Genomic DNA, 23,433 nt, shown 5'->3' on the forward strand with positions numbered 1-23,433 from the left:
TCTTCCGCCCTCTCCCCCGGATGTGAAGCCGCCTTCCGCCGGCCAGAGGCACGGGAGTGCGAGGCCGCGCGGGGCGGGGCCTGTCCCCACGGCAACGGCTGGCGCCAATGGGCGGTGGGGCCTGCGGGGGCGCTGGAGCCGCCGCTCCGCCCGGAGGGCCCGGGACCCCGGCCCCCTCGGTAGGCCCCAGGCCCTCGGTGGGCCCCGGCCGCTGCCGCCGCCTCCGCACCCGCCGCCGTCCTCACGGGCCGCGGCCGTTTGTGGCGTCTCAGTGCGGTGCTGGCGGCGCGGGCTGGGCTGCCCGGCGCTCGGGCCATGTGTAGCCGGGGGACGGGTGCCTGTCCGGGGAGGCTGCGGAGCCGGGCGCGGGGCTGCCCGAGCGGGGGGTGCAGCCCCCGCGGGCTCAGACCGGGCTGAAGCTCGGTCCCGGTGTCTGGGCGGCCGCGGCGCTCTCCCACGGGCAGTGCCGGAGCGCGCCAGGGGAACTGCGCAATGCTGCCCGAGTCGGGGCAGCGTGTGGCACTAACATACCGAGGTACTAATCCGCCACCAGCCCTAACAACCATGTTAATATTTAACCAACACGCTGTGTGTATCTATAGGTAGAAACTTACTCCTGATCTTAAATATTCACTGGTTAGAGTTAGATCCACTGGACATCCACAGCACAGGTACTTGCTGTCCTGGTGCGGGCTTACTACGGACTGAACCAGGACTGGGCTAGTTACTCCTTCGGGGCAGGACAAGGCTCATCGCTGCTTCTCCCTGGAGTAATCCTAATGTGAGCAAAGAGAAGCAGAGTTTGTCCCCCACGTTACAAAGGCCCTGGTTTGTACTAATCACTTAATTAAACGCTTGTGCGCAGCTCCAGACACTGCCTGAAGATACTGAGTGGCAACCTATAAAATAGTATGGAAGTCTCACAGGTTTCCCTCACTTTCTGCTGCCATTAGGAGCCAGAACAGCAGGAGTGTGCAAGGACTTGTTACACTTGGGTTCTCAACAGGAATGAGCCAAAACGGATCTTTGCTTTCTATGGAATGCTGCAGTTGCGTGGGTGTAGTTGTGAGCTTCATTAATGGTGCACAGAAAATGTGTCATGAGGGTAGCTTAATTTATCAGGGAAAAATAGCTGTAGGCTGGGTGTGCTTGATTTGCCATCGTGCTACCGATTCTCTGGCAATGTGGACAGCAAGGCAAACATGGAAGAAGATAGGCTTACCATTACAGAAAATGTTAATGTCTTAAATTCTGTGTGGTAATTTAAGACTGAACTCAACATGATTTTGATACAGGTTTTAGCAGTTACCACCTAACAGCTTATTTGCGTGCAGAGGTCTTAACTTGTTTTTTCTGGCCATTTCTAATCAATGTGATTTTTCGTATCACCCACATATGAAATAAAATATTATGAAATAAACCTTTCAGAGTACTAATCCCAAGAAAAGCTTTGTTTCAGTGAGATTGAAACAGCATTTGAAAACATTCTTACTACTTAAAAGCTTTTTCCATAGAGAAGTGTTGAGATGCCCAGGATGATTTAAGCTTACTGAATTTCTGTTTCTTACTGTGGTCTGCAGGCCACAGCCATCTTCCTGTCAGTTGTGCAAAGCACATGAGCCAAAACGTGATGGAAGTGAAGTCATCTAAGGGCAAGTGTCAAACTGGAATTTCCCCCAAATTTGTCTGCCTGCTTGCAGAACCAGAAGTCTAGTTAAGGCAGACTGAAGGCATATGTAGGGTGGGAGGAAATGGCAAAGAACATAGAAAATCTGCATCTCTAGCAGATGCTTAGGGGTCTCCAGCATCTTTATTCAGAAGATGAAGCTAGAGGTCCAGTTATTTCTGAAGGCCCTGAAGGCCAAAAGGTTAATGGGTAATCTTCATTCCCCTGTAGCATTTACAGATAAATAGAAGGACAATGAAAGAAAGTGTCAAGATAAGAGGAGTAACTTATGCTGTTATTACCAGCTTAGCATAAAAAGCCTGCATAATCATTCGAAAGTCATCTGTTAAGTAACAAGTAAAGCAATTTGTTTCTGGGGGCTTAGAATGGAAAATTGCTTTAATACAATGACTTTGTACAGAATATGTCAAGCCATCTAAAGCATGATCATTTAATTATAGTTCTCTACTTGCTTCCTACTGATTACAATATTTTTACTAGTATTACTTTGTAGTCTCTTTTCCAAGTAACCTAAGAGCTGCTGCAAAGGCTGGTTTTAGACGAGATCTAAATATAGTTTATCATTCCTTGTAGCTGTAAAATGAAGATTAAAAGCATGGACATTATTTCGATTTTTCTTTTTTTGTTCCCAAGCTTTGTTTATCTAGTAATCTATTTCTGTTAAAAAAAAACCCCAAACCCCAAAAAACTAAACCCCCAAACTTAAAAATACCATGTCCAGCAGAACTAACAGAAAACAGACTCCTGTCTACTGCCCTCTAGTTAACCAAACTACTGCGCAACCACTGCAGCTCCTCTCGGTATTCCTGCCCCATCTGCCACCCAGCATACCTTAGGTCTTCATCTAGACACCTAAAAATCCATGTATTTTCCCCAGCCATGTCGCTAAAGTGCTCCTCCTCTACTAACCTCCCTTCTGCCCGTGTCCCTTCGCCATCAGCTGTTCAACAGACAGCAAGTAGCGCAAAAACCATGAAAATCCCTATGTGACCATTGCGTGCAGACTGCTTGAGCCTCACAGCACCACAGGTGGGAAGGGGGCTGGTTTTACTCCTTATTTCCACAGGAGAACTCAGTATCTGCATTTTTTAAACGCCTCAGTTGAGTTTATTTGAAACTAGTTAGCAAGTTTAAAAGTTATCAGAAAAGGTGCTGAGGAGTCAGCACCATCTGAGGGACAGTGCTGCTTCAGGAAAAAAAAAGACACCCCCGTTGTCCATCCTTAAAGGAGAATAGAAACACGTCCAGTTGATATGTCTCTTTCCCAAATCAAGTTCATAACAAATAATGAAAACACTGTACCAAAGAAAACACATACATACACAAAGATTCTGGGTTTTGAGACTGAAAACTGTTCAGTTTTCCATGAGTTCAGTTTTCGATGAAGTCTTGTTGTAATTCTGGTAAAACATCCTTTTTAATTTGATTTTCATTTACTGTCTTTTATTATACCCCAGACATTGTAGCTCTCATTCAATTAATTAACTGAGTAGTTGATATTCTTTTTAGACCTATTAAGATCCAACACCTTTACAATCCAGTTACATCAGACCTTGTTGCCGGCTTGCTCATACCATTCTGTGTGTGGTTACACTTGGCTTTTTTTTTTTTTTTTTCCTCATTGTAGTCCTAAAGACAAAGGGATGACTACTATGTTAAGGTAATTTTATAGAAGCTTACTATCAGAAACGCTCAGACTGATTGGTTCTCTTTCTGTCACAATAGCTGGAAGACACTGAAAAATATGGTAGCATACAGAAAAAGTATTTCCATTTTACTTCAAGCTTTCTTAGGGTTTTTCTATATTAAAAGGTTAGGTTTTGGAAAAGATGTGAGGGTTAACTTGAAAAGTTACTGTATTTGCTCTGAAGGTCAGTTGTCATTAAGGCAGTTGCTGAGCTCATAATTGTTATTAGAAAGTCAGGAATCTCTCTTTTTATCTCTATAGGATATTACCAATGGCTGCTGCAGTGATGTGGAATCTTAAAGGCAAATTGCTGTAGCTTAGTCAAAGTCAAATACAAAATCATTGCACTTAGCTTAGGGATGAATTACAGAAACCAAATTGTTGAGAAAGTAAGCATAACTACCCAAAGAAGAGGCAGAGAAGCAAGTAAACCAATCTAGCTAAACAGCATGCCTCAAGAGTGCTTTTGACTAAGACTGAATTGTCTCATAATTGGATAGACTCTACCGAAGACAATGAACATAGGCTAACAAGCAATGCATAGGAAAAATTCAACTTCTGAAATAAAATTTGATGAACAAATCACTGAAGTTGTTAACAACAACAACAACAGAAGTATTTTAAAGACACTAGAAGCAGGAAACTGGTTTAAAAAAAATAATCGCAGACCCAAAAAAGGAAAATCTGTTTGGCCTCATACACTAGTTGTAATCAACAGCACAACTGGGAAAGATCATTTTCTGATCCCCTCTGCTGTGAAGGAGGATGTTAAAATTCCCTACTGTACCATTTAAAGCTGCCAGTAATCTGGATAACACATTAAACGTCAGAAAAGCAGATACTGGAGCAAACTGATAAATGGCTTTTTAAATTAAGTCCAAGAATTGTGAAAGAAAATTGTGCAGTCAAGCTAATCTAAAAAGTGCCTCTAATGGAAGTTGTTAGACTGGATTGTCAGCAGATAATACATCACATCTTCATTTTTTTATTTGAAACTCCATGCTTTCATGTCTAATCTATCTTTGTGGCACTCATGATGAGACATGACAGGATGTGGGTAATTCTGGAGTAGTAAAAAAGTTACATGGGCTAAGTTCTGTGCTGGTCAAGAAAAAAATGTATGGATTCCCACCCACCCACCCCGAGTATGAAATAGTTATAAACCACCCAGTGATATCTTACTGTATGAAGTAACTTTATAATCTGTTCCCAATTAAACATCAGTATTAGAAATAGAAAAATCTTAATTTCTTGGAAGTGGACTGGCTTACTAAGGATCTTGGAAAAAAACAACTTTTTACCTTCTTAAATGGTCTTCTTTTCCATTTTTTTGTCTTGTCTCAAGCACCTTTTTGTGGACTAATTTGTTGTATAGGATACAATTTTCTTCTGAATTACATTGGTCTAAAAATATGAGCAACAATGACAATATCTTTCCAGCGGCAGCTGTAGTAGAAAGTAAACCTTTTGGAAAAGGTTTTGCATGGACACATCAGATAATTGTGAACATTAAATTCTTAAATGTTGCTCTTAACTTATTGCTTTGGCAAAAATATTTAATCAGGTATTAAAGAACACGTTTAGCATATTCTCAATCTGCTACATCAGTAGATCAGGCTGACACAAACCCCTAAACAAACACTATAGGGTACAACAGCTAATCCTGTAACCATTTTTCAATAAAACTTCAAACAGAAGTATTACTGTCACTTCTTTAAATAACATAAAACATCCCACCTCTGATGAACACATGTGGAAGGAAGCACTGCTTCTTCAATCTTAACGTTTCTTCTGGTGGTATGTGCGCTTTGGGAGCTCTCTGCAACTTCTTTGGGTGATTTTCAGGTGTTATTTTCTATAAAACAGATTGCTCTCCCAGTACTGTCACGCTTACCCTGCTTAATTGGTATTCTGCCTTGCGGTGCTGTTGTATAGAGAACTACAGAAGGATGATTCAGGAAGACTGAATTGGCTGGAAGAGACTAGGAACAGCAGACCACCACAGATCCATGAGACACCAACTCTGGCCACAGCCTCTGCCAACAGAGCCGTTCCCTGACTCAATGCAGAAATCCACTGATGTGAAGGATTATAATCTTAGCTTTTTTTGTTTAAGTGTGTTGAGTTATTCCAGTTTTGCCAGCTATTCCGAGCTGCCAATACAGAGAATTCTGCTTTGTGGAAAGGGCGGTCTACGAGCACCACAGCCCTGAGCTGTGAGCGCGAAGTGCCTCATTCCCTCATGCCCAGACAAAAAGGAAAGCCCTCAGGGAGTTGGCTGAACGCTGATTTTTCATTACTTGGGTTCGATTAATCACTGGTTAAGATGTTTTTATAATTGGATTACCACATAAAAATGAGTGGGGGGTGGAGGAAGCGCTCCGCGGTGGAAACTGGCCTTGTACTTGACCGGTGCTTTGTGTCGCTCTGCCCGGGGAGGGCCGCAGGGATCGCTGCTAGCGGCAGAACGCGGAGCCGGGCTCTCGAGCGCCGCTAACGGTACATCTGCTGCCACAGCTGGACAAGATGGCTACCAACCCGTTGGGGAAGAGACACGGTCCCCTTCGCGCCTTATATAGACTTGGGGGCGGACTGACAGTTATGACTGGCTCATCTGCCTGCCCATCTTACTATTGCTCCGCCTCCAGCACATGCTGGTACTATTTACCCTTTCTGGTTGGTTGGATATGGAGCGCGGGCTGTAGCAGCCAATGGGCGATCGGTGGGGGTGGCGCCTGCGCACTGCTGAGGCGCGGGTACGGGCAGGCTGGCTGCAGGAGATGGTCGCGCTCCCCGCGCTGCTAGCGAGACGCGGCGCCGCTGCCTCCCCGCCGTTGGGCCAGCACAGGAGCGGTAGCTGCCTTCCCCGGGCTGTGCCTGTTGCCCACCGCGTGGGCAGCCGCTGCGGGGGGCTGTCAGGCTGCGGTGTAGAGCCGGGCGTGGCGCCTCCGCCGCTGGCTGCGGGCGCCGCAGGTAGAGCGTCACGTCTGGCAGCAGCCGCCCGGGCTGGCGCGGCACCTGTGGCGGGCGGGCTCCCTCGGCGGCCTGGGCCCGGTCTGCGGCTGCTGGCGGCCAGGGATGCAGCGCGCCTGCGGCTCCACGCCACCAGCAGCGGCTCCGGCGAGGGAGCGGAGCGGGCGGCGACGGGCTGGTTGCCCCGCCGCGGCCGCCTCAGCGTGAGTACGGGGATGCGGCGCCCTTCCCCGGGAGGCACCTCTTGGCTGTCCCCTGCGGGCTCTGTAGAGTCGCTGAAGGAGCCCGCGCACTCCAGCGTGCGATTGCGGGTTGCGTGAGTCTAAAGCATCGTTTTATGAACGGCGGCGCTTTTTTTCCTGGTAAAAGTGTGAGAAAACCTTTCTGTGGTCCCTGTGTGTCACCTGGCAGCTTCCCCCGAGCTTCGTTCCTCAGACCCAAAGCGAGCCCCGGGTGGCTGGGAAGGGGCCCGGGCCTGGGCGGCAGGGGGCAGCCGGGGGGGGGGGACGGGACGGGACGACGACGACGACAGCCGGGGGGCGGACGCTCCCTGGGGATCTCCGGGTCCCCCCGCGGCCTGCTGGCGATCGAAGCCCTGTGGGGGAGAGCGGGGGTGGCTGGAGCACCAGGGAGAGCAGTCGTGTGGGCCCGAAGGCGGCAGGGTTGTAAGGCTTTGCTTTGTATTCACCTCCACATCTTCCTTGTGAGCTTTTTATGGTTTTTTCCTCCCTTAAAAACTTGTACACCAAGTATTTCTTCCTGTACGTGCTTTTAGGGTGCTTTCTCTTCAGTGTTGTGTATATTGTCAGGAATATTTTATCAGTTTTTCGTAGTGTATCAATGTTCAAAAGCTGCTTGAACAGCCCTTGCAGTGCGTGCCACTTCATAGTGTAACGCTGCTGTATCTACTTTGGTTTAAGGGTATGAGCAAGGTCAGGTTTGTGGGAAGAAACAACATTTTGTTAGGTTGCGTGGTGTAACTGGGTCCGGGGGATGGATAAAGTTTGGCCCCAATTTGATAAGTGAAGGTATAATAGTGCTGGCTTGTGGTAATGTTCATAGAAAGGCACTAACCAAATTGGTACTACCATGTGGGACAAACAACATGAAAAGGAAGTTTTTATCTTTAGGAAGGTATAGATTTTCTAAAGCCCAGCATCTGCACTGATAATGGTCTTTTTGTATAATTCCAAACCCAACTTGCTTTCTCAATAGGAATGTTTTTTGAAGTGCACTAGAAAGCAGTACGCATCAGCTTTGATGTGACGGGGTTGCTGATCTCAGGGATGGGCTACATGTCTGTGTTTCACAGCAAACGTGCAGGACTTTCGAAATGATCAGTTTTGTTTTCTGTGTATGAAGTGGTCAGTAGTCTGAAAACTAGCTATGTTTTTTTTTCTAACCTTCGATCCAAAAGTATTACCAGTGTGGTGCATTAAATAATGTAATTTGATAGAAGCCAGGTAAGAGCTAGCTGCAGGTGAAAGGGAGGGCCTGTGGTCTGCCCCAGCTTTGCACACCTGTTTGAGCACAGCCATGCATCTGGCTCCCAGGTGGACCGGTTCATGGTGTGAAACTGTCAGGTTTGTAGAAAAAAGTGTTTTGTTCTCTCACTTTGCCTCTTGAAGCTGGTGTTTGTGGGTTTTAGCTGTTTGCCAAGAGGAGCTCTTAGGGTGGAGGAGAGGGGAGCTGGGCTTGGCTACTAGTGGCTTTTGGGAAGACTTAATCGCTTCTTAGGAAAGACCCAAACCAGCAGTGGTTCTGTATGGTAATTTTAAGTTAACACAGGCTGTAAAGCCAGGTGATGTTTTATTCCTGCTAGCTATATCTGCTGAGTGGTTCAGTGTATGTATCAGGTCCTCTAAGTAATATTCATACCTTGTGGGATTTTCTGTGAAGTGTTTGGAGGTTTGCTGTTTTCTAAAGAGAGGAGACATGACTTTGCTATAGACATGTATTAAATTTGGTTGTGTTATGGAGATCCTTGGTTAGTTTCTAAGTTGTTATGTTCAAGTAATCTCAGAGCAAAGAGAATGGTTACCTGTTCAGTGGAAACTGATAGGTGGAATGACAGTCTCGGGGAGGGAAGGAGAGTAAAGAAAGCTGTCTCTTAGACTTACGTATTCTACCATTTCCTACTGTAACTTACTCTGTAACTGTAACCTACCGTCCATGATGAATAAATGTCTTATGCGCTAATTATCTTCGTTAAACTTAAAAACCTGGAGGTTGTTCAGATTGAAATCTGTGTAATTCTGCACACTCTCTCTTCCCAGTAAACCATTGCGTTCCTGTCTGCCCTGGCCCTCGGAGCTTTCCTGAGCATCAGCAAACTAGAAGTGACCCCATTCTGCCTCCCTTGGCATTTGGAGAGCAGCAACAAAGTGGCAGCCCTTTGGAAAGTAATTCATATAAGAATAGAGGACGACAAGAAAACTACAATGGACTTTGTTCAAAGCTTTTATTTGCCAGGAGTCCAAGAAGTTGTGGCAGAGAGAAGGCATCAGCCAGTGAGTTAAATTTTTGTATAGTTACCTTTCTGCTTCCCTCTATTAAAAAAAAACAAAAACAAACCCCAAACAAAACAACTGAATTGGTTATTTGGCAGCCAAAAAGGGATCAAAAAATTATTGTGCATAAATCCAAAATAGCAACTTGACAAAATTATGCCTTTCCCAGCATGACACTGATCCTCTTTATCTTCCTCTGGCTTGTTTGTTCAGATCTCTCATGGCACACCTACTGTGGTGCTTAGACACATTCTGTATGTATACAGTTTTCCTATTGATCTGCCACTTAGTTTCCCTTGAATGTAACTCAGCTTGGATTTTCAGGGGAACCAAAATGTTTCAGAACAGTGTTATACATTTATATTTATTTGTAGCAAAGGCCTGTAAGGTGAAGTCTTTTCAATTATTTTTCCTGCTTTACAAGACCAAAATTAAGCAAAAAAATCAGGAAAAATGCAACTTGCAGAAGAATATTCTAAAAGATACCAATGTTAGAATTGTTTTAGGTTACAATGTCTCTTTCCTGAAAAAAACCTGCTTTGTTGAGCGAGTGGGATGCTGATTGGATAGGCAGCTGTTCAGTGTTTTCGCCGTATTTTGGGCAACCTACTTGCTGCATAAACTGTGTGCTGTCTAAACATGGGTGTGAAGAAATGACTATTTCTTAACTAATCTGCAGCAAAAGTTGTAACTGCTGTGAGTTTTTCTGGGGTACCTGGTCTTTATAGCAAATAGCTACAACCCAGATGGTTAGTTTGAGAGAGCTATGAACAGCTACGGCTGTTTTGGAGGCTTTACAGTTCTGTATGTGCTCTTTAATCCTAATTAGTTGCTTAATCTAAATATCTGTCACAAAACGGTGTAGCTAAAGTTATGTCATTATTCCCAATTTATAATGTAGAGCAGAAACAATGGAATACTGATGTTTGGTGTGGGAAATGGCTTGAAAATTACAGAATAAGTAGCATGTGATTTTCTTGTTTTACTTTTGACTTTGGCTTCATCTTATGTCCTCTCAGCTGCTTCATATCTCTTAATTGCAAAGGCTTTCAAGTTGACCTCACAGTCGGGGTGTGTGTGTGTGTGTGTCCTTGTTATTGGAGCAGTGTAAATCCCAATGGGGATTTGTGCAAAGCTTGCCTTTCCATGTTCCTCTGCGTGTACACTCATGCAGACATTCACAAATCTGCTGTGTTGCGTGCTTTGGTTATGTTTGGCTGAGTGATGTATTTAGCTTTTGCATGTTTCCCCTCTCTCACAGAAAAAAACCTTGCCTGGTTATAATTTGTAGTTTAGATTCTGGATCTGTGGAAGGTATCCACAGAGCATGGGGTGTGCAGAGGAGCAGTTTAAACTTGTGCTCTTAATTGAAGGCAAGTGGCTGCTCATGGTGTCCAGGCAAATAAATGTATGGCAAGTGGTGTTGGGTGTTGGTTTGGTTTTGGACTAGTTGGTGCTTTTTGCATGTTCCCCTGAGGAAGGGGCAGCGTGGGCAAGCAGAGGGAAGCTGAGGCAGTGGAGCAGGGAGCAGAGTCTGGAGAATGGAACAGATCCAACAGAAGCTTGAAAATAAATTGCAGATTCTTGCTTTTTATTTTATATCTCTACTTCTAGATTCTTTGTGTAATCATATTTCTTCTAATAAACATAGATGTTGGCTTTCATGGACTGCAGCATTATTAGCTAAACTAAAAATCTCTAAAATAAGATTTGAAGGGGGGGTGGTTGGTGATAGTAGATAATTTCTGCTCAAGTGTCAAATATGGTCCTGTGCATTGATCTCTTTCTTGTGTCAGATGATCTGGCAAAATCAGTATGTTTTGAAATTGCACATTTTTTTCAACTAATCTGTGTCAAATGCTTGTTTTCTCATTTTGATGACTCCTGGTAATACTGTAGTAACTCCCAGTATCGTGCAAGGCTAGATATGGACAACTACATCTGGAAATTTCTTAGCTTGTGTTTAACGTACATAAACTGATGGCAAAAGCATGTGAATTTTCTGTCTGGAAAGAACCATCGTAATCTTCTGATCTCGACCTCCCTACCACAAGGCAATATTCAGATTCTGGAATCCTAGAATGGTTTGGGCTGCAAGGGACCTGTAAAGGCCACCTAGTCCAACCCTCCTGCCATGAGCAAGGACATCTTCAACTAGACCAGATTGCTCAGAGCCCTGTCTGATCTGACCTTAAATGTCTCCAGGGCTGAGGCATCAACCACCTCTCTGGGCAACCTATGCCAGTGTCTCACCACCCTCAGCATAAGAAATTTCTCCCTTTTATCTAGTCTGAGCATGAGAGAGAACTTCAGCCTATGAATATGTAAGGACTGGTTCAAACCTGTCAAGAACTTGTAGACAGTGATTTGAAATGAGAATAGGGAAATTCGAGTGTTTCTGAAGTGAAAGCATTTCTCAGATTTGAAAGAATTTATCAGAATTAGCCTTAGGAAATCTCTTCCCTTGGCAGAAGAGTACATATGCTTATGCCTAACATGACTGTGGTCACAGGTTTAGTGTGTTAAAATCTGGGCATGCCTGATTTCTTTTTTTTTTTCTGTGAAGTTCCTTAGGCAATGTCTTTCTGCTTCTGCATTCCCATTGTGTCATGGCTGAAGCTTGTTGGGCAGATGAGATTCAGCCAGCATGCTCAGAAGATTTATCTTCTGCTTATGTTCCCTGAGGCAAGTGATCCCATTTGGAGTCATCAGCTTGTGAGGATTGTGCTACTCACGGTTGTAAGGACATTCAAAAACTTTCTAGTGAAAGATGTCACCAAAGAATAAAAATACTAATTTCCTCTTTGAATGGTGCTCTGCTGAGCTTAGCACTCTCCTGGGCTGTGGGGTGCAGAGCTTTCTACACCCTTGCTTAAACACTAGAAGCTTGACCCATGTTCTCATCTAATTTAATGAGATGTTTTTAAACTTTAGCTGTTTTAGTAATCTGAATATGGCCTGTTTGGGTTTTCATATAGGTACACAAAACCTATCTCAAAAAAACCCAAGCCAACAATCTCACACACAGTTCCAGGTAGAGAGGAACAGCTAATTCTTATGTCACCTGAGGCTTATGCAGGTCCTTCCATTTCATCTTGAAACCAATATTTTTAAAACATTAGATCTGGTGAGCTTGAGTCCTTCTCAGAAGGAAGAGAGAAAGTCTCCTGGAAATAACACAAGAATGATAAACATCTCCTGAAAACAAAAGTCTGGTATCCAAGCTCAAGAAGTCAATTGTGATTACTGCATCATTGTGAACAGCCTTGTTCGTTAAAATATTTACAGATGAGGTAGTTTTTAGCTTGTGGTCTTTTATTTATTTGAAAGGTTACCATCTGCAGATGTTTTCATACCTTGATAGTGGCAGCAGATATATCATTTGAGAAAGAAACCATCAGTAAGTGCATAGGCTTTTTAGTTTTAGTAAAAAATAGCTGGAGGAAAACTAAAAGCAAGAACCCTTGCAGATCAGAGGTTTTGGAAGGGAGAAGGGAAGGACTGTTTTCACTTTCCTCATTGCCGGAGGAACTGGGAACTGTTGGAGCTAATTCAGAGCGTGGTGACCTGCTCTGCTTGATCAGGCGAATGTCAATATCTGGTGGCCTGTTCTGTGAAAGGCTTTAGAGGTGTTTGTCTATTAACAGGACTTTCGTAGGTTTGGTTAAAATGAAAGGTGATTTTTTTTTATGCATTTTCTGTGTGTATGTGTTGATCTTTGTTTTTCTGCTGTAACCCTGCACGGATACTGTCAGGGAATGCTGTCCACAGCCAGATCTGGTGCTGGCTTTGTCTGAGCTTTGCTCCTGGTGAGGCAGGTGTGCATAAGGTGTTGATAGTTAGATCCACCAATGGTGTCTCTGTCAAATGCTATGCTGTTAGCAGCTACAATATCCCATGTTCTTCAGAGTTGTAAGCTCTGTTAAACTATATATGCATAAAATGGGGAAACTTGGTACCTTAATTTAAAAGTATGAGAGAACCAAGCCACTTCATGTATTTTTTGGGGTGGTTTTTTTTGCTTCTTGTGTAATACCCTAGAAGTGTACTGCTCGTCAATCCACTGAAAAATGGATTCCCCTGCATGCTGTTAAATATCAGTTCTTACCATGTCGCTTACCTAATACATCAGTTTAATTGAACTCAGTTTCAGTGTGTGTGACTTGACTACCTATGTGTTTGCTACTCTTTCCCTAGGGAAAGAAAAAACCCACCTATCTGACAGTTATCCAAGCTTTAATCGATTTGGTACTAAAGTATAGCAATTATTGTCAAGGCTGTGGGAAGCTGGGATATGTCAAAGATACATCCCAGCTTGTTTGTGATGATTGCATAATGATAGTAGTAAATTTAATATAATTATCCATATGAATGCTCCCACAGGTTGTCTTCAATTTTTTTGGAATGCTTGGTATCTGATCTAATTTGTTTTATGACTTTCCCCAAGAGCAATTTGGTACTAATAATTTGCTGTTGTACAGACACTCCTTTTCATATTACAGGCATTTTCTTAATTTTCTGTACAACTAGAATCTGAAAAGCACTGACAGTGCAGAAATCTAGGGTTTAAAGCTCTAATTGCATCATACTGTTTTTGTCCAGGTATTCTGGGGACTTGCCTGGATTTGAGAGAATCAGCAAGGTACATACAAAGAATTCATTTGTATGCTGAATTTGTTGCAGTTAACTGTTCTAGAACAATTGGGAAAGATTAGCCCGTATCTTAAAGACATGAAAAGAAAAAGCAAGTGAAGTTAGTATACCATGCTCTTCAGGAAGAAAAATTAAGACTGCAAGCCGAGCAGGCAACCTGGTGTGAGTCACGTTTGCCTTCCTCTGTGCTAAAGTGTAGTCAGCTGACACGTAAAAGGGAGACCCTTAACCTAGCCCTAAATAATAAAGACTTCACGAACATAGACTATTGCAATTAATTATCATAGATTTTTATATTACACTGTATACTGGTATGCTTATGAATTATTAGGCTAAAGTAGCAATTCTGAGGAAGCCTTCAGTTTGCTTTTCGTTGTCTTATGGCTCTGTGTTACCAACTGACGCAGTGGTCTTCTGTCAGGCTGAATAACTTCCAGGACACTTAATGTCCTTCTATTGTCTCTCCTGGTTATAATCTATAATTTTGTTTAAGCAGAGTGGAATTGGAAAGATTTCTAGTCATGCTCCAATTCTGAATGGAACTGTAGCCTGAAAACTGTTTCCTACTACTTAATTTCCTTTTAGACATTGGCTCAGAATTACTCTTACACATTTTTTTACTGGTCACTTTAGAACAGTACTTGTTTTTACCTAGTAAAGTAGGCCTGTTCACCTGAATTTCTGAACGTTGCATTGCCACACTTGAAGATGGAGAGAGAACAGATTAGATGTTCCAGTACCTTCAGGCATTTGAAACAGCGTGCGCTCACTGTAGTATGTTTGGAGGAGGGTAAAAAAAAAAAGTAAATCCTGATCTTTGGAAGAGGAATATGCTAGTATCCAATAACTGCAATAAAACAGATTTCACACTGGAAGGTAAACTGAAGAAACTGCCTTTGGGTTGGTAAGGTTTTGCATCAGTATAAGTTGTTCCCTGTACAGGTGTGTGTATTAGCTAAACTTCCTGTGGAAAAACCTCATTACAAAGTGTTTCTCTTTGCCATGAACTTGTCACTTGGAAGAACTGCATTCACTGATGTGCTAACTGGTCTCTTTGAAGTTGCTTTATTAGCTTGGGGCCCCCTCTGAGTTATATCTTTCTGCTCACATATTGATTCCTAATTGTTTTCAGAAGCTTTAATTTAAAGAAAATTCAAAGTTTTTCTTTATCTGAGAGACCTGATTTTTTTTTTCACTAGTTAGTGCTCTGTTCTTACATTTGATATATTGCTCTAAATTCTTTGATGTGTTTCTTAATTAAAATTAGAGTTCTTAAACTATAGCCACAGCTGATTCTATGCAGGTACAGCAGACTCCCCACACGGATGAAAAGGAGCCTCTTAACATTTCCCAAAAGAGGTTTTAACCCTAACTGTAATCTGGTCCTTGTTCTTTAGCCATCATACTGTTGATGTAAAGTAGGTCAGGCACCTTCTGAAGGGAGGAGGAAAACCACCAACCAGCCCACCATGGGGCTGGCGATGGAGGTTTGAGTTGAATTACATCAGACTGTAAGGTGAGTGGTCTTGAGTTAAGAACAGAAGATTAAACTTAAATTATTTTTTTTATCCTTATGTTTTTGCAGGCATGTTCCTGCCTGCACTAAAAGATTTTTGAAGCTGTTGCGCCAAAAGCAAAAAGTGTATACCAGAACTTCTGCAAACTTCCACTACTAAGTGGTGTTTGGATTAGCTGTTTTTTCCAGCTCTAAAGTGACTGAAGTACTATTATGTACATTTATTTTGCTTGTATTATGAGGATTATTTGAATGTGTGCTTCTTTTGATCTCCATAAATTCAGATCAAATGCTAAGTGTATTTAGTATTTGTGAGCTACAAAAATCTATCTTAGGCTACTTGTTTAGATGTAACAAAACTCTGAGAAAGTGTTTAAGCCACAGAGTTGTTTTAGGATTGTAAATTTACTTATGGGAGCAGGTAATGTAAGATGAAGCATTGCATGGGTCAAAGGATAAGGTAAAAAAAACCCACCATAAAAAGGGTATCTGTCAAAATAAAATAGGAATTAGTTGCCTGTGAAGAGGAACTTAAAAGGATAGGCCTGGAGATAAGCCTGACATTGATGAACCTAGTTAGCAAACCATGAAATTTGGCAACAGTTGTTAAAATGCTTTGAACTTTAAGTGAACCATCCTCATTATACATTAATTTTAATAGGAAAACACACCTCCTCATCAAAAACTACCCACCTGTAAGAGAAGGCTGCCACCCTGAGAACATGCATAGTAAAAATAGATTGACTATACCTTCAAACTAAAGTGAGGAAGGTTGTAAGCAATGATAATTGAGGGGAGTGGGTATAATGGGAGTATGTCTAGAAATCTAATGTAAAGACTGGTGTGCTAGCTTTGTGAATTATCACCTAGCACCCTCCTCTGCACAGATTTGTAAAATAAACAAATACCTTGCCTGTGTGACTTTCAGCTAATGCATATGAGGTAACCATCCCACTTCTGGGACCACAGGGGTGTTGAAAGAGAAGAACTCTTTGATTTAATAAGAACGACCTTGCTGTAGGATCCCCTGCAGCTCGCAAAGGCATACATTGTCCTGTGTTATGTGATTGCAGTCCTGGCTCTCCCTTCCACAGTGCTGTCATGGAGAGTTGCCCAGAGCCTGAGGTCACTGAGTTCAGAGCTGCATATCAAAACTCCCCGTTGTGGATCAAGAGTGTACTTGTATCGGATATTTTCCTCTGTGGAAAAGCTCTTGTCAATAAACCGCCTGTGTGCTTCAGTCTGTAGTGATACAGTAGTTTGTGGGACTGTTTAGTAAGCAGTGTAACTGTAACACTAAAATTATGGAAAAAACCTTGTTGGTATGCAAGGTGATTTTGCTGTTTTAGCAAGAGTTCAAACTGCTTACTAGACATGGGACCTAATCTGTGTCCTTTTTTTTTCCCCCATTTAGGTATAATGTGTGTGCCAGGTGTTATAGCAGGCGCCACAGGCTGTCCTTTGTGCTAGGTATGACAGCTGCTTAGTGCCATGCTGCAGGCTGTCACTGCTTGTCTGTAGCCTAAAGGTTGTGACTGACAAGCAGGGATGCTGTTGGGGAGGCTGGCAAGGTTCTTGTGCAGTGCTTGATGCTTAAGCACAGCGCTGCTGAGCCCACTAAAGCATGTGGTGCAGCCCTGGCTGGTAAACCTTCGTTCAAACAGCAACTTGTAGTGAAGACAGTATTTGCTCTCACTTGGAGTATAAATGAAGTATTATCTATGTGGGTGTTTTGATATCTGGTGTTCTGCATGGCGCTGGTGTGGTGGTCATCTGTTAAGCAGCAGAGATTCAAGCAATAGATTAAAAATCTTGCAGCTGTGATAGGGAAGCACTGGAGAACCTTCCTGAAGGGAATATGGGTTTTCTGTTGACAGCAGTTTTTAAGAACCTGTGTGTCAAACAGCTATGAGGAGTGTCACTAATACAGGTTAGTCCTGTTCCGCGGCCAGCAGCACAAGTTAGGGCTTTGTCCCTCCAGGCAGTTCTTTTTATGATTTCCACCTGCTGAATCTGCAGAGAAGTAATTTCTGCACTTACCTAGAAAGATCTGGACTCCTGCATAGGCTTGTGACAGTCAAAATGATGATACATGCTTCTTTTTAATATATCTTTTTGTGCGGTTGAAGAATTGTATTGACCACTCTGTCTTGAGGATTGGAGTTGTAAGTTAAGGCTGGATATTGGTAGAATTTGTGGGGGAAATCCTTTGTCCTGTATCTGCCACAAACTCTTAATAACTTTTTAATAGTGAAATTTTTCTTTAATTACTATTGGATTGTTTTTAGCCTTGAAACACTGAAACAATAAGCACAAGTAAACTTTTGCTTCTCAGACATAGTCACACAGAGTGCCAGAGAGCAGCTGTTATTTGCCGTTAGATTTGAGCCTGCAACTACATCCAATTTGGAATATTGAATAAGACAGCAGACACATATCTACAAGCAACTTCATGCTGCCAAGGTGATTTTGGCCTTCTGTTTTATGACTTGGGAGTTTCTCTGGAAGCTTTTAACTGGCTGTGTCTTTAGCAGAATGGCATTTTCTTTGTAGAAATAAGGGTGAAGGGGAAAAGCTTTTGAGGTAGTCCCATACTAGTAGGAGGTGTTACCTTTATCTTTTGAGGGCTGTCTACTTCTGTCTGCTTCACAAAGATCATAGTAAGAGCTAGCTGAGAGGGGGATGGGGGTTAATTTCATAATTTTGTCCAGGCAAAGCAGCTCGTTAATGGAATGGGGCTCCACAGTGGTGTAATCCACTAAGTTGGTCCTTGCAAGTGTTGTTTTCTGAACTGTTATAGTGCCAGGGTACCATCAGAAATGCTCACAGGTGTCACTTAAATTTCAAGCCTTGATGCCTGCTGGAAAGCACATGGATCTTTAAATATCAGAACACTGTGTGCACAAGTTCTATGCTTTTCTTTTTAGGCTGTGACCTTTTTTACATTTTCACTTTAATATCTGAGAAACATTATGGTACAAGATGGGTAGGATGAATACTAATTTCTTGACTAGAATGATATTGACTTCTATGTGACTAGATTTCCTGGGAAAAAAGTTAAAGCTTTCTATCTTCAAAACTTGAAATATGTTTTGGGGTTTCCCCTTTTAAGAGCCTCTTAGCCCACTGCAAAAGTCTCTGGAAACACTAGAGTTAATCTTTTCAAGGTGCTTCTGAAATAACTCTTGTGTTCCGATTTAGAATTATTTGAATCTGTTTGACTTTCAGTGTAAATTCCACAGCTCATTTCCCTAGACTTTGAGGGGGGGGGAAAGCAGAACATCAGGATTTTTTTACTTGGCTTGGGTGTTTTCCTTCCTCCCACCCTTTCTCTGGAAGGAAAACTATTTTAGTCATTGTCCTTATTGCTTATGTGTTTCTTTTCTCTGGATAAATGCACTTTTTTTGCATCGGCTTTTACAATTTGAATATGTTGGGTGACTTTTGATAGATTTAGAAGTTATTATTCTACTGCAGTATAATGTCTCTGACAAAGATCAAGAGCAGTGCCTGTAGAGCTTTGCTATTCATACACTTTTTATATGTGCTCCTGCGAGATGTCAGGTGAGGAAAGCCTTAATTTATTGGCGTTCTTGGCTGGGGTTGCCCACAAGAGGGTCAGTCAGACCTGCTTTGAGTGGGGGCTTAGACTAGGTGACCTCCAAGTTTGCTTTCTGATCTAAATTGCTCTATGATTCTAGCTCTAATGCTATGGAAAATAATGATTCCTAAGGGCCCTAGACTTTCATAATGTTAGCCTCTAGTGCAGGGGTCCTCAGACTTTTTAAACAGGGGGCTGGCGTGCAGATGGAGTGGCAGGAGGTCATCTGCGGCTGCTTGGTTCCCCCCCAACCCCCTAGTGGGGTGTGGGGTTTCTGTAAATACCGGGGGCCGGATAGAGGACCCTGGGGGGCCATATCGGGCCCGTGGGCCGTAGTTTGAGGACCCCTGCTCTAGTGCAACACAATGAGATGGAGGAGACACTAAATTTTCAGGTGCTTTGAATCTTTTCTGAGTAACTGGAATCTGTCTTATCTGTATTTCTTTAATGAAATTAGCTTATGATTATCTTTAACTGTAAAGCAGTTACTGTTCCGAAGCAATTATGACACTTAAACAGACATGAATGCAAATGCATGAAATGAGTTAATGGTTCTGCATAATATTTTCTTCCATTCACAAGACTGTATAATTATACCACAGGTGCTACAAAGTGTAGACTACACTGTGAATAACACTACATTTCCCTGTAAGGAATGCTAACTTTCCACTTCTACCAATCTTTTACTAAAGAGACTTTTTTTCTGGTGTGAGAAACTATTAAGATTCTTTTGAGTACAGAGAAGATTGTCAAGGGGAATCGGTTGGTGTGTAGAGCACTGTGTGTATGCCACAAGGCGTGTGCTGGTAAGGATGAAGAGGATGTTGTGGTGGGGCAGCAGAAACTGAACTGCAGAGTGGCCAGTTCTCCTCACCTGTTATAAAAATGGAAAGGAAATAGTGTGAATAGAGGATGGTGGTCTTCATGGCAATTATCATCTTTTGAGTAGTTCTCACTAATTACTGCCATGTTATTCTAAACAGTCTGTTCTCTGATTAGTCTAGTCTATGATAGCAGTTGCTGATGTCTGCCAATCTGTGACCAATGATACTGGGCGAGTAATTTCCTGAGGGCACAGTCATACCTTGATTTCCTTTTTGCTGATCTCTGTTATACTTCCCTGTAGCTGTGAGCAGAGCTGGAGGACTTTGAAAGCAGCATGTTAATTTTGAGTCATGGTTGTGGACAGCTCTTCTGGGAAAAACAGACCACGTTGATATTGGCCTAGTAATGTTTCCTCCTTAAACTGCTTCCCCTAGTTCAGAGAAAACATTTACATTTTGAATTAATGACGCTATCATAACTCCTAAGTTGTTTCCTTCCCTCTTGGAGCATACTTCAGAAATACTTGTTGTGCTGTGACTTCTATGAGTGAAATTCAGTGTCACTTTTTATGCCCAGGGCCCAGTAGACCTTGGTGGTGACTGGCAGTCTGGAGACATAATGAAGAAGCAGGGTCGATGGGGTTCCATGTCACTGGTGACCTCCAAAAAGAGTAAGTGGCTCTTGCTTTCATCTTCTATCCCAAGGTGCCCGGTAGAAGGTGTCATTCCCTCCCGTTTCCTGTTTAATATGCAGAAGCAAGTAATGAAGAAACACATGATTTTGTAGTAATAGAAGCAAAGAAAGAAGCTTTCATTAAGCTAAGTCTTAAATCAACAGTGGTATCGTTTGTGGAAGCAAGTTTGTAAATCACATAACTTTGTTTAAAATTCCATTTAAATAGTGTATTAAAACTCATTTGTACTATTTTTTCCTCATAGTAATGGATCAACTGATGTCAGTTTACTTGTACTTTGTATTTGACATGTGATAACTGAATTTGTTTTACCTTATTGCTTTTAAAAAAACTCTCGTACTTTTGTGTACTCTTAAGAGTCCTCCAAAATCAAGCAAAACACAACCACAAAACAAAAAAAACCCAAACCCTACCACAGAAATCTACTGTGACTCCTTATTTATGGTGCAAGTTCTGTGGAAAGTGATGGAGTTGGCAGTCATAAAAAAAAAAAAAACCTGAAAAAACTGTTTAGGGAAACTTTAATTTCTGATCTTAAGCTGTTGCTGGAGTCTTGGTGCTGAAGGCTTTCTGACCCACATTGTGTGTGACTGTTTGAAAGACCCTTTTTAAGGATTGACATATTTAAGTAGTGTTTGGAACCTGATATTTCTGCAGAAAATGCTCTTGTCCTTTCCAGATGCATGATGCTTTTTCAGTTCTTTCACATAAGTGGATGGCTGCGACTCAGTTGCCTTTCAGGTCTTCATCCCTTGCAAAGAAGGGGCTCAAATGAAGCTTCCCCTTCCCTGGTCAGCTTTGTTTACATCTAGAGAAAAGGCTTTTGTTCTCCAGTCCTGGATGCGTGCAGACTTTGGGGGATCTGCAAAAGGCATATGAGCAAGTTTAGTTTAAGGAGGCATAAATGCCCAAGAAGACAGGTTGACACTTCAAATTAAATCAAGTAAAATTTGGTGTGCTTAGCACTCTTATTTCTTGTAAGGTTTTCCTTATGTTGTCTGTAAAGTAGTCTTCATCACCGTTCTGTTTTCTGTGAAGCTACTGAAAAAGCAGGATGCAGTCTGCATTTTGCTGCATAGTAAAAAGTTTCATTGAAAGCTGCTGAATGCACTGGGACTACCACTTCTAAGTGTGGTTTGAGATAAAGGTGCTGCGAGAGACTCTTTGGAGCACTGGGGTATGTATCATATGTACTTGCCCAATTCTTACACTCCTTCCGTAGATTTCCCAGTCAGGGCCACTGCATTTTGTTTCATGTTCTTCTGTTAATGTAAGCAGATCCTCCTCTTGCTATTGACATCGTCATGGGAGAAGAACAGCTCAAGCACAGACAGAGGCAGTCCCATGCAAAGTAAAACCTCGGTTTGCCTATGTCGTACCAGCATAGCAGGGAGCTGCTTTCACCCTCCTGGCATTCACAGGCACCTTGGGACTTGGTGGCCTGGGCTTACCTGCTTGTGATAAGGCATGCCTGGCAATGGGAAGCATCTATGCTGTGCCCTCCTTCCTCAGTGCCCTCTTGGTGGCAGGCTGATGGTGCTGCATGGAACCACTTCCAAGAATTCCCAATGAGCACCAAGGTGTGCTCTGCACCCCTTTCTCCTTGCCCCTTTTTAGCCCAGCTGCTCCACAGGATACTGAGCAAGATGGACCTTTGATCCGATCCAGTGTGATCATTCATCAGCACCTTCTCCTGAGGTACCCGATGCACTTAAGATCGGTTGGTTGAGTTTTTGCCTTGGGGAGGTGAAATTGGGCTAATAGCGACATGCAGAGGCTTCAGGCAGATGTGTGTTGTCTAATGAAATAAACCATTGTGTTTTTTCTTACAGAACACCTTGCTTCCTTTCATAGATGGCTCCAGCAAAGGTTTTCTTGCCATACTCATTTGGTAAAACTAGCCTGCATTTTAACAGTGGTGGTTTCAGCCTAGAATTGATCGAACTGCAGCAGAATGAGGGAGCAGAAAGTATGGATTATTAAAAGCAGACACGAAGTTCTGCCTTTCTGGTACAATGATTGATAAGTTAACAAATTCTTAGCAGATTAGTCCTGAGCTTCAAGCAGTGATATTGCTAATCTTCTGGAGGTAGATTCTTTAGTAGTTTTGCTTTTATTCTGGGCTAATTCTGCAGATAAAAACCCTCATTTTCTCTTGACTTATACTCTAGAAATCCAGAGGATTCTGAAAGTATTAGACCAAATTATAAAAGTCTAAATCTGTTTAAATGGATGTTTTAATCCACAGTTACTTGCAGTGTGGTGTATTGGGTCTCTGTTTCATACTGGAAGTTTTAAGAAGTAATAATAATCGTAAACTCAGCTGGAATACTGTTTTCTGCTTCTGTATTCCATGCAATTTTTTGTTTGATCCGTTTGCAATTAATTGCAAAGTAGGGCATTGTATATTTTATTATATGTAAGTTATCAATTTTGAGAAAAACTGAATTGGTAGCACATGTTTCTGCCTGTGAAAAACTAAAAGGCTGAAGAGCTGGGATGGCAGGGATGCCAGGTAGTCGCTGTTTACATAATGCAAGCTCTGGCCAGGTCTCTAGTGCCTGGCTCTAACAGCTGATGCCATGAAAGGTCTGAAAAGGAAAAAGTAAAGAAGCTTGAACTCACCCCTTGGGAGCAGCACCTCTGTATTCCCTTCTTGGGAACATGCATCCGCTCATAGGGTGGGCTGTTATTAATAGCTTTATTAGAAAGAATGTGACACTCCCAGTTGACCTGCTGGAGCTGGCAAAGTTCTGATTTTGTAGAGAGTGATGGATGGTTGATCTGCTGTGCTGCAAGCAGGTTGAAGAACTGCTGCTTTGCACACTCTGAAACCATCTCCAGCATGGTGTGAAAGCAGGAGCCAGCGACCAGTAGGATAATTGCCAGGACCAGGAGCAGGATTTAACAGCAAACGTTCATGTTGCAAATGCACCGCTGAGTTGTAGTGATCACTTCTTGACTCTAGCTTAGGCTGGTGGGAAGGGGAACGAGGAGCACTGAACAGCATGTGTTTCCTTTCTCTTTTACCTTAGTACTTGGGCCTGTCATCTTCTGCTCCGTGACATGAGCCTTGCTCTTCTGTTTAGGTTTGGTCATGTTAATTCAAACTTGTAGGGTGTTTGCATGCATCACTGTAGCCCGTTTTTGCAAACACAGCATTACAAGGTGTTTGTTTTACAAGTTACAGAACTTGTAACTCTTCAAGTTGACTTGAAGAGACTGTGCTTAAGAGATTAATGAAGTGGCTCTGTTCTGGTGCTTAAATGCTTTTAAGACTTTTTTTT

The 23,433-nt window shown here is 42.6% G+C and overlaps 1 long non-coding RNA gene across 6 annotated transcripts in view; it reads left to right on the forward strand.

The window, feature by feature from the left end:
• Positions 1 to 6,127: 6,127 nt before the first annotated feature.
• LOC119146522 overlaps positions 6,128 to 23,433 on the forward strand; it is a 28,061-nt gene continuing 10,755 nt past the window's right edge. For 5 of the 6 annotated variants that reach the window (XR_005103759.1, XR_005103764.1, XR_005103763.1 and 2 more), the window contains exons 1-3: positions 6,128 to 6,550; positions 8,624 to 17,489; positions 20,029 to 20,122. This is a non-coding gene — a long non-coding RNA (uncharacterized LOC119146522). The remainder of the gene's footprint in view (positions 6,551 to 8,623; positions 17,490 to 20,028; positions 20,123 to 23,433) is intronic. The other variant, XR_005103760.1, reaches the window with a different exon arrangement.

Source organism: Falco rusticolus, chromosome 4, assembly GCF_015220075.1.
Source record: "Falco rusticolus isolate bFalRus1 chromosome 4, bFalRus1.pri, whole genome shotgun sequence".
NCBI classification, from domain to species: Eukaryota; Metazoa; Chordata; class Aves; order Falconiformes; family Falconidae; genus Falco; species Falco rusticolus.